Source organism: Gavialis gangeticus, unplaced genomic scaffold (assembly GCF_001723915.1).
Source record: "Gavialis gangeticus isolate Ggan-Ray unplaced genomic scaffold, GavGan_comp1, whole genome shotgun sequence".
NCBI classification, from domain to species: domain Eukaryota; kingdom Metazoa; phylum Chordata; order Crocodylia; family Gavialidae; genus Gavialis; species Gavialis gangeticus.
The window spans coordinates 49,426,374-49,437,047 of record NW_017729025.1 but is presented as its reverse complement, the minus strand read 5'-3'; the positions used below and the strand labels follow the sequence as shown (position 1 = coordinate 49,437,047).

The 10,674-nt window shown below is 40.8% G+C and overlaps 2 long non-coding RNA genes across 3 annotated transcripts in view; both read left to right on the top strand.

Annotated features, from left to right (window-relative positions):
* The window catches only part of LOC109298555, a 3,022-nt gene extending 2,476 nt beyond the window's left edge, over positions 1–546 (top strand). The window contains exon 3 of one of the 2 annotated variants that reach the window (XR_002097646.1): positions 136–546. This is a non-coding gene — a long non-coding RNA (uncharacterized LOC109298555). Of the gene's footprint in view, positions 1–64 lie in introns of both variants that reach the window. The other variant, XR_002097645.1, reaches the window with a different exon arrangement.
* Positions 547–1,244: 698 nt separating this feature from the next.
* LOC109298557 lies at positions 1,245–1,838 on the top strand. The gene is made up of 2 exons (XR_002097647.1): positions 1,245–1,332; positions 1,471–1,838. It is a non-coding gene; the product is annotated as an uncharacterized LOC109298557 (long non-coding RNA).
* Positions 1,839–10,674: the final 8,836 nt, after the last annotated feature.

Genomic DNA, 10,674 nt, shown 5'->3' with positions numbered 1-10,674 from the left:
GGGGGGGGGGGGGCAGGCATCGTTCCCATCTTTTATGTAATAACCTAGTGGTTTGATCACTCAGCTAGTATGTAGGAGACCTGAAACCAGGGCTCTTCTCACCTGAGGGGGTGCCAACCTACTCTCACCTGTTAGGAGAATGTTCTAATGACCAAGGAAAGAGCCTCGGCTGGGAGGGGACACTAGCACAGCTTCAACAGGAGAGGTGCACTCTGCAGAAAGGTATAGGAGCTTTATGGGGCCAGAAAGAGAGGGCATAAGAGGATGATGCTCTGGGCTGGTAGCTATAGCATTCACCTGGGATTGGGAAGCCTAGAGTTTTGGTCCTCCAAGGACTTTCTCCATTTTCTATTAAACAATACTTGTATAAAATGCATGAACAGTCACCGAAGCAGAGACCAGCTCTCAGGACATCCCACTACTCACCTCCAGTTCAGTCTGAGTCCACTTTCTTGAAGACAAGGCTAATTTCACTGTCTGCAGACTACATGTTAAGGCTCCAATTCAGCACAATATGTAAGCAGTTGCATAACTGGATGGCTCTCCTCTCCACATACGCCCAAGATAAATATTGTGCAAAAGCAGGCTGCTTGTTTGGTAGTTACACTGGGGTGCTTAATTATCCTGTGTATGTGTGGGAGCAGTCTCTGCCCCAGTCCAGGTAGCCTGGGATGGAAAGCCAACATCCAGCCTAAGATGCATGTATCATTATACTATCCAATCATAGCATGCATTGATCCATGAGCTGTATTTATATACATATGCAGTGACCTTGATGCACCCAACTCTCTCAGAAGAAATGCTGTGACCTGAAACACGGTGTAGGTATAGGTACTGGTGCAGGTATGACAGAATTCCCAAGTCTAGCTACCTCATACCCCATCCACAGAGAGTCTAGAAAGAAAAACTGATTCAGAACTACATTTTAATCTAGCAACTTTCCCTGTTCATGAGTCCCAAAGGGCTTTGTTGAAGGGCTGGTAAGATACCAGAAGTATAGTGAGTAGAAGGGTTGTCACAACCTGTTTGTGGATTCATCATGTTTTCTCCAGGCCTATTCATTAGTATTCACTGACCAGTTTGTCTGTGCAGTCTTCAGCCAAAGCCTAGTTTGCAAACATCTGTAAGGCACTGGCATTCCCTGGCAATGAGCAAGGAGACAGAGCAACTTTTTCTTTGACTATCAGCTACTGTTGGGCTGTAATAAATCACTTTAGCTACCCTGAGGTTTTGTGCATGGATGATGTAAACTTCTGGAGCAGAATCATGAACCACAACCAATAGGCATTTTTTGGTATCAAGCATCTAAATGAATTACTGCACCTAGGGCAGGTATAAGAAACAACAAACAAACAACACCTGCACCTAGGCCAGGTAAAATAAACAACAATAAATAAACATGGCTAGCTCTCTCTGTTATCATCTGGAAATGAGCTTATTTGGGGTTTGTTTTTTTTATTGTTATACCAGATCTTGTACTGAAAGTGAGAGAGAACCCAGCAGGCAAGAAGAACTTACTTAGACTTAGCATTACAACTGTTTTACAGTGGGAGAAGGAAGACTGAGAAGCATTTTTACTCTCCTACTTTTTGACAAGTTCAGTGAGAGTGGAAGGGTGTATACAAGTGGAAATCTAAAACAGACATTACCTGTAAGAAACACCTCACATTATTTGCTTGGTGGGGAGGCAGAAAATGCCAGTCCAGCTGTGTAAGATGAGATCACCACACTGATCTCACTGTTTTGAATGCTCTCATTTTACTGACTCTGTTATACACAATGTTTTCTCAAAGTAGGCCTAAAATTATTATAAAAAATTAAAAGGAAAGATAATTTCACTCACCCCATCACAGATTAACTTTTTAATGATTCTTTCTAATTCACTACCAAACTGCTGTTTTGTGCATACTACCCTTTTACAGCTGTGTTGAGAACTCCAGTTCCTCAAAGTAAGACGGATTACAATCTGAGAATGAAATTAAGAACACGCTGAAACTCACTAAACTCAACTTATAACACGCTGCTTGGGGGGGCAAAGCTAAGCACCAACAACATCAAAAGTGAGGATAATTAAACAATGGAACAATTTAACTAGGCATATGGCAAATTCTCCATCACGTGATCTCTCTAAAAAAGATGATAAGTCTTTCTAGGAGACAGACCATTGCTCCATCAGAATGACTGGGTATAATTCTTTGGTTTATGTGATGCAGGTCAATGTAGATCATCATAATGACTCCTTCTAGCCTTTGGGGAAAAAAAATCAGTAAAACATGAGGGAGATATTTGAATATATCAATTTCCAATAATATAAAGTGTTTTATTAACATCGTGAATATATTTTTCTTTTTTTTAAATATAAAAATGAAGTTCCCAATGCAGTTAGGAAAATATTACAATATCCCTTTAAAATCAGAACCTGGCATTGTAAAAGAAAACTGTTTAAAAGCCAAAATGTATAATTAATCTACAGAGTTCATTACTAGTAGAGCTAGGCCAAGAGTATAGCTGGCTTAAAAGCAGGATTGGGCAATTATGTGAAATGAGCACATCTGTAGTATGAGGGCTTCTATTCTTATCTAATGTAACTGTCAAGGGTCTTAAAACCCATTGAATGAGCAGTTTTTTAAAATCTCCATTCCAGTTGAATCCATCTTGTGCATGGTGTTTTGATCTGCCCTGGTGAGAAGCTGTGTTCAATCTAAGCATCTTTTTTATGTTAGGAATATAACAGTTGGGGTGCTGATCAGACCAGTGATCCATCTAGCCCAGGACCCTTTCTTTGACAATGGCCTGTACCAAATACACAAGGAGAAAATGCAAGAAAACCTGCAATGGACAACTGTGGGAAAACTAATCAGTCCATAGGAAAGGGAAAAACCACAAAATAGAAACACAAAAAGAAGCCAAAAAACAAAACAAAAGAGAATCCGCTTCCTATCCCACTGAATCCAGTAAGAGTAGCATCAGAAGTGCATTTTGTCTGGGATGCAGGATGCATATAGGGTCTACCTGGAATACTGAACAGCTTGGTAGAAACATCTTAAAGGGTTGTTGAAGCAGATGTTCAGAGCGAAGAGAAGCTGAAAGAACGCAGACTGCCGTCTTAAGGTATATGCCAAGAAAGAGCTAGGGAAAGGAAATTGAGAAAGAACAAAGAATGTTTTCTTAAGCAATTCTTACAGGGAGAGAGAGTAATGGAGCCTGGAGGAGTAAACAAAGCTCATTTTAAGACCTGAAATTAAAGCTTTAACAGTTATTTTGTTTGGAAGTGACTTTGGTTAAAGGGACACTAACCATTTAATAGCTACTACATTTTCAAAGACAAGTTAAAAGGAATTTCAGGTTCTACACCTGCCCTAGGGAACCCTGCCAGTGTTGCTGAATATACCATCATTTTTAAAATAAAATCTCTCTCTGCTTCTGTGTTAAAGGCGTGTGTGCACACAAACACGTGTACGCACCCACGCGGTGTCAGTACATTAATTCATTTTGCAGTCAGTTTTACTCTTTCTGTAAATACTGTCCCCTGACATGCACACATTTATTGTATTGAAAAAGAGGAACACTTTTCCTCCCAATGTCTTTCAAGTTTCTCATAGCACAAACATATGCAGGAAGTGCACGACATCTTTAAAAATAGTCAGCTCTTGAAAGTATTCAAGCTTGATTTTGCAGATCCATGCATTTTGAATAGTTTAGGGAAGTCTTTTGTCTGAGCTACAATTGGTGGGAGAAGCTATGCTTCCCTTATGTGGCAAAATCCATCTGCTGAAGATGAAGTGGTGTCAGAGGCCAACTGAAGCAAGATTCTTGAGACATGGGTCCCCAAGGAATGAAGAGAAGTAAAACATCTTTTCTAGAGCAGGTGGAAGAGACCATTTCTAGGTAGGTCTCAGGGATAGAAGTGCTCACAAGCCACACTTGGAAATCACTTGGGTTTTTTTTCCAACTTCCTCTCTCTCAACCATTATTGCACTACTTTGGTACCAGCATGCTAGCACATTGTCACTAAAAGATACATTGTTTCATTGACAAATGGGAAGAACAGTAATCTAACAGGACACAGAAGATACCAGATAGTCCAAGACATTGAATTTTTTGGGAAAAGACAACTGCAAGTCTTTTGCAAGGGAATTTTAGTTTTTAAAATATTCAACCTCAGACTTATAAAGTCCCAGTACTCAGATATTATATTATTCCTTGATCTATCAAGTATTTCTAAAGCACCTATTTCCAAAGCCCTGTGCACCAAAATTTTTTTACCTAGGTTGTATATGAACTGAAAGACAGCTGGATAGAATGATTAATAAAGTCCTGAACTTTCAGACTTTACCTAGCATCCTTAAAATGTCTAGTAAGTGTCTGGTGACCTCTGCTGGTCTAATACACAAACATGTCTTGGATCCTGGAATCCCATTTTCATAGCTGAAGAAATTAAGTGACAAAAAAGGAAAGTGACTACAGACCTTGCTATTACCCCCATATCTGTCTCCAAAATCATCTGCTAATTGAAACTCGAGTTGTGTGAATGACTGATTTTTTGGGGGCCAGTGGTTAAGCTGAAGAGTAATTTATACCCAAAAGTTTGTCTCTACCCATCCCAGGTATATAACTGATCCACAAAAATCCTTGCCTCATAAGTTTCAGGTCATCCTGAAACAATTTGTTTTTGGCAAATAAAAAGACTAGTATTGGGTACAGCAATACTCATGACTTTGTGTTAGGTATTTTTTAATAAAAGCAAAGGAAATGAAGCAGTAAGCTAATAAAGGCTGAGGAGGCTGGTGCCCTCAACACCCAGGGGTTACTGTACTCACCTGGGAGATCTGGGTTCAAACCATGCTTCTGTCAGATTCAGAGCAGGAACTTGAACTCTGGCTTCCCACCTCTCAGGAGAGTTACCAACCACAAGCTGAGTACTCCAAGGTAGGTGCTCTCTTTTTTCAAAGCTATTTCCCTTGTTAAATTGTAACATTCATTAGAAATGGAATCTGGGTAACCCACCTACTTAAGCAAGAACCGCAAATATCAGGATAGAGTGGAAATGATCCTGCATCCCTCCCAATAAATGTAATTTATGCAAAGTGAAACAGCTTCAACCAATAAAATTGAGAAATTCCTCCCCCTCCAACATAGGTCATCATATGGCCAAGTGGTTAGAGCACTCTCCTGTGAGAGAGGAGACCTTGGTTCAAGTCCATGTTCTGAATCAGGCCAGGGTATATGATACTGGCTCACAGGCCTAAGTACATAAGAGGTCCACTGTCTCCTCTTCAGCTTTATGAATAGTACCTATGTCTGCTTGTAGATCTAGTCTTGGAAATGTCAGAAACAGCAATAATTCATTTTGGCATTTCTCATCTTTTTTAGCTGGAATGATTTGCTGAGTTTGACCTGAGTTTATTAATAGTTTTGGCTGCTCCAAATGTATTTTTTGTCAAAACAAATGATTTTCCAAAGTAACATTTAGTCTAGCTCTAACGTACACAATATTCCGAGACTTTTCAAAAACTAAAATGAGTGCAGATTTCAGCAGTCTACTTATTACATGGCGTGTCATACAGTCAAAACATGATATCATAGGTTTGGGATCTGCCACCTGTCTCTAGGTGGAGTTAAAGATGTTTGTTTTAGTTAACATTTAAAACCTTACGTTGCTGGAGACAGGACTTCAGAGACACCTCTCTACCCAAGGAGTGCTATTTATGTCTGAAAAATATACTTCAGTGAATAGAAATGCTATTATGCCTGAGTCTGTCTGTAATTAAATCAGTTCAGTACCATATGTAAATACAAGTTAAATGTGGTAAGACTTCAGGCACTAAAAAGATTGTGCTGGATTCTGGATAGGACTTAAAAAAGGTCGGCATGAAATGCCCACATAATATAAAAAACTTGCATAGCTAACTTACATGGCCTCATGCATGAAATGTGCAGATGGTACCTGTGCCTTCCTCTCCCCAGATAAAACTAAGATTGAATTCTCTGAAAAGGTTGGATGCTGTCATAGGAATAGAGTTTGGAAGAACAAACGCACAGGTCAAGATAGGAGGTTCAAACTGTAGAACACAAGAAAACAACATTGCAAGAGGAAGGACTGGGGACACTCAAGCTGTTACATAAGAATTTGTGTGTAGTAGTATTTCAGTCTTTTCATCACAAAGCATTGATGGGCATACACTTATAGAAAACTGCCTTATTTTTAGCACCTGACTTGCATCTGTAACGATGAACATGATAAAAGCAGTTGGTATGTAGTAAGTTGCATGGCAACAAGATCCTAAGGAGGGAGCCCCCAACTCAGGTACTGTGGTCTGACTCCTAAGTTCAGATCCCTCCTCAATTACTGTTGCCTCCAGTGAAGCACTCAACAAAAAGTGGAATTATTGTCTTCTGAGTACTAAAGCCTTGAACACATCACAGCACTCTTCCTCCTTCAAATGCTCCCACTATTCAGGGCATGGGCAACTTGAGGGAAATGCATTCATCTTTTCCTAACCTTTACCTGAATCCTATTTTCCAGGAAGCAGGATAGAATTGGATCCTAATGAGATGCGTGTCTGTCTCTCATTTGAATCCTGAATGCTTCATTTAACATTTGATTTGGAGAAAGAGTGTTTTGCCTTCTACTTAAATCCATTTGGTAACTGGTTAGCTCATTGTACACTTCATTGTGGAGCCCATGGAAGTTATACTGCTTTTCTGTTCAAATCACAATAAGCAAACTCTAGCAAACCTATTTACATGCCCTTTCTGTTTTTTCACTTATATCAGAGACCAGAAGAAAATTTGTTTTGACCCAAATCCAAGATGACTCCAAACTAAAGACAACCTTCCAATAATTAGATTCCAAACAGACAATTTAAAACCATGTTAAAAATGTCACATATAGAATCTTAATTATTGGAGTTGTTCATTCCTCTCCAAAGCTGCAACAGGGAAAGAACACCAGTGAGAGGAGGGGAGGAGGAGAGGGAGGCAGGCAGTGGGAGAGTGACCCTCGCCCCTTATCTCCCTACCACTGTGCCCTCCCTGTTGTTTGTCCCTCCCCATGCCTGCCCTGCTGGCACCTGCCACTTGCAGCCCCAGTGCCTGTGCCCCCCAGCCTCTCACTGCCTCCCTCTCCCTCAACACATTTACTTTCAAAATTGCAGCTCTGGCTCTGCTCCATGCATGGTGGCTTCAGGCCCTGCTTGACCAGGCAGCAATGGGTATGGAGGCAGCAGGGCTGGCCCCAGCCCTGAGACTGGGTTGGAACCAGAGCCAGAACCGCTGCTACCACTGCTGCTGCTGCCTGGCCAAGTGGGGCTGGAGCCAGCATGCATGGAGCAGGGCCAGAACCAGAGCCACAACTGAGGGTAAGCAGTGGCGGGTGCAGACAAGAGGGTGTGTGGGGTGGGCAGGCAGTAGCTGCACTTTTGACTCCAATGCCAGGTCAGGGCTGGAGGTGCAGAAGCTGCTGCCTGCCCCACTTTCACTCCCTTTCCCCTCCTCCCATCTGAATACAAGACAAGGGGCTCCCCCCAATGGAGAAAGAAGCCTCATCTTGGATTCAAGTAATTACAGTAGATGTTCATGGTGAAATACTTCAGCACATACAAACAAATCTATAGTGTTAAACCATTTAAATCTGTATATTCTGAAATCATTTCTGTCTCCCCCATTAAATCCTTCATGATTAAAGTTAAAAATGGTTATTTCCCATGAGACTTCTCCCAAGTTTTATAAGTCTAACAAACATTAAAAATTGAAAGCAATTCTTAATTAGGATTTCAATAAAAAGTTAATGACCACATCATGCCTCAAATTCTAAAGGTACTGGGTTGGAGGTTGACAGAAATTATAAAATAATTGTTCGCTACTCCATCCAATCAATAGTCAATTTTCTGTTGCTTTAGAGATCCCACAGAAGATTTGCAAATTTCAGTTTATTTCTATTAATTTGAATTTGAAGCTGATGCAATGAATTAGAATTCTGGTGTCCAACAGAAATGTTTTTCAAGCAATTAATAATGAAAGAATGATATGGCTGAAATCCTGAAGACAGCTTCAAGTATGCTTACCTGGACCAGGAAGTTTCAATGAGCACTTACATAATCTTGTTTTATTTGATGCTCTTATTTGAGCAGGGTTGTGTTCTGGCACCCACACTCCTTTGGGATCTATACATGTACTCTGGGGTGTGTGCGTGCGTGGGGGGTGGGTCACTTTTATTAGAGCAGCTTTTACAGCTGCTTTAATTAAAAGTGCTTGCAGCATCATGTGTATTCAGTGTCCCATGCTTCAAAATGGCAGTGGGGGTGCTTTACCTTAAAGCTCGTCAAACAAGGTTTAGTTACGGTGCCCTGCCGCCATTTGGAAATGTGGGGACGCTGGATACATGTGACATGGAGGCTGCTGGAGCGCACTAAGTAGCATGCTCCAGCAGACTCAGTTAATTGAGTCTGCTCCAACTCATGCTAATTAGCATGCATCAGAGCAGAGCTCTGTCACATGTATAGATGCCTTTTGGGATCTTCTTTTCTATGCTGCTGCACTATGCTTTTGATGGCTTGGAGGAAGGTATATGCCGTCACACAACATCAGATGGCAAACTCTACAATGTATCATGTATAAAAGCCGAAACAAAAAGTGAGGGGCATACTTATTAGGGAGCACTTTTTTGCTGATGATGCTGCACTCACCGCCCATAAAGGTGGCCAACTACAAATACTCATGAATAACCCCTCCCTTGCTTGTAGGATGTTTGCCCTGACTACCAGTATCAAGAAGACTATGGTCCTAGGACAGGGCATTCACCAATCACCATCTAGCAACCTTGACAACACACTTCTCAAAGCAATGAACAATTTTTGCTGCCTTGGATCCACAGTGAGCAACAACCTATTGTTGGATGAAGAATTAAATGTGCACATTGGAAAGGCAGCTACCACTTTCAACAAGCTCTCCAAACGAGTCTGGAACAACACAGAAGTCACAATCAAAACAAAGTTGCTTGCGTACATCCTCAGTGTCCTTATGTATGGCAGTGAGACGTAGTCAACATATGCACATCAAAAAAAGCTGAACAGCTTCCACCTATACTGTTTATGGCGCATCCTTGACATCCATTGGCAAGACAGGATCACCAACACGGAGGTCATCACCAAAGCCAACCTGCGAACTATGGATGGAAAATGGGCACATCCCAAAGGACATCCTGTATGGGCAAATAACAGGTAGGGAGAGAAGAGTCTGGTGCCAGAAACTGTGCTTCAAAGAAGTCTGAAAGCAGGATATGAAGGTTTTGGGAATCGACCCAAATCTCTTGGAGGCCTTAGCTGGAAATAGGACAAAGTAGAGCTCCCTTCTCAATCATGGAGTCCAACAGCATGACAAGAAATGGTCACTTGAATTACAACAGAAACATGACAGAAACAGCCTGTCAGGAGCCCCAAATGCCACGTAGACCTGTGACCACTATGGCAGGACCTGCAAGTCTTAATCTTTAGCCACAAGAGAAAATGTACCAACAGTCAGTAGAATAGCTGCAATGTCCACCATCACTCGCTGACAGAACAGATGCCTTTTTGAGGCTCTTTCCTCCCATTGCACCACTGACCACAGTCATTTTATTTCCTGTAATAAAAAATAAGCTACTTCCCAAAGTAAAGCCTCACTTTATCCATCTCTTCTTCACTCTCCTAAAACAGATTATCCCTCACTTATTAAAAATTATAAAATTCAAATTTCAATAAGAATCTGCATTTCTGGAAAACCCTAGCATGCATAGTCCATTCAGGGTGAAACAGGTCTGCATGACAAATAGCTCAGAGGTGTTTTCCACCCCACATTAAGGACATGGATAGAATATTTTACTATTATATTGGGAGACAAATTATTGGCCCATATATCATATTTACTTGCATGCCACATGCACTCCCTCCCCTGCCCCCATCAGCCCTCCAAAATTGGGGTGCATGTCTTAAGCAGGGAAGCTGATTTTCTATGTTGGAGTACAAGCATGGGGATGCTGTAAAATGGCTGTCATGTTTCCCCCATGCCAGCCTCAAGGAGTGAGGGGGTAGAGTCTGCGCTCTTTAGGGTCAATGTTAGACTGTTAACCATTTCACAGCCACTGCAGGTCTTCCCAGAGAAACAGGAATATACCATTTTCAGGTATCCTTGTCTTACCAGAATCATAGTATCTTACTGCAGAATGCAGACTCACCAGTGACCACAGAGTCATTTTTCCTGTAATAAAAAATGAGCTATTTGGTTTAGTGAAGAATCACTTTATTCGTCTCTCCTTCAATAGATTATCCCGCAAATATTTATTAATCGAAATTAGAAAATTAAATTTTTCTAACCATAGAGGTGGTGTCTTTATTTCACAAGATTAAAGATACAGTACAAAATGAATCTGTACATCTTTCTATTAACAGAATTTGTTTACACAATTATATTACACTTTGCCAGCCTTTATATTGAATTTCCTTAAATACAAAATAAATTTACAAAAATTCCTACAATACCCTCTTTAACTGCAGCTGATAAAAATCAAAATGGGCTTCCCCCAACAGCCCCTGCCTGCTTATGCTTTTGTAGTAATTCTCAAAATCATATTAAACCTTCTTGTTTATGCATTGTTAAAAAAAAATATTTCAAATATATTTGAAAACAGATATAATT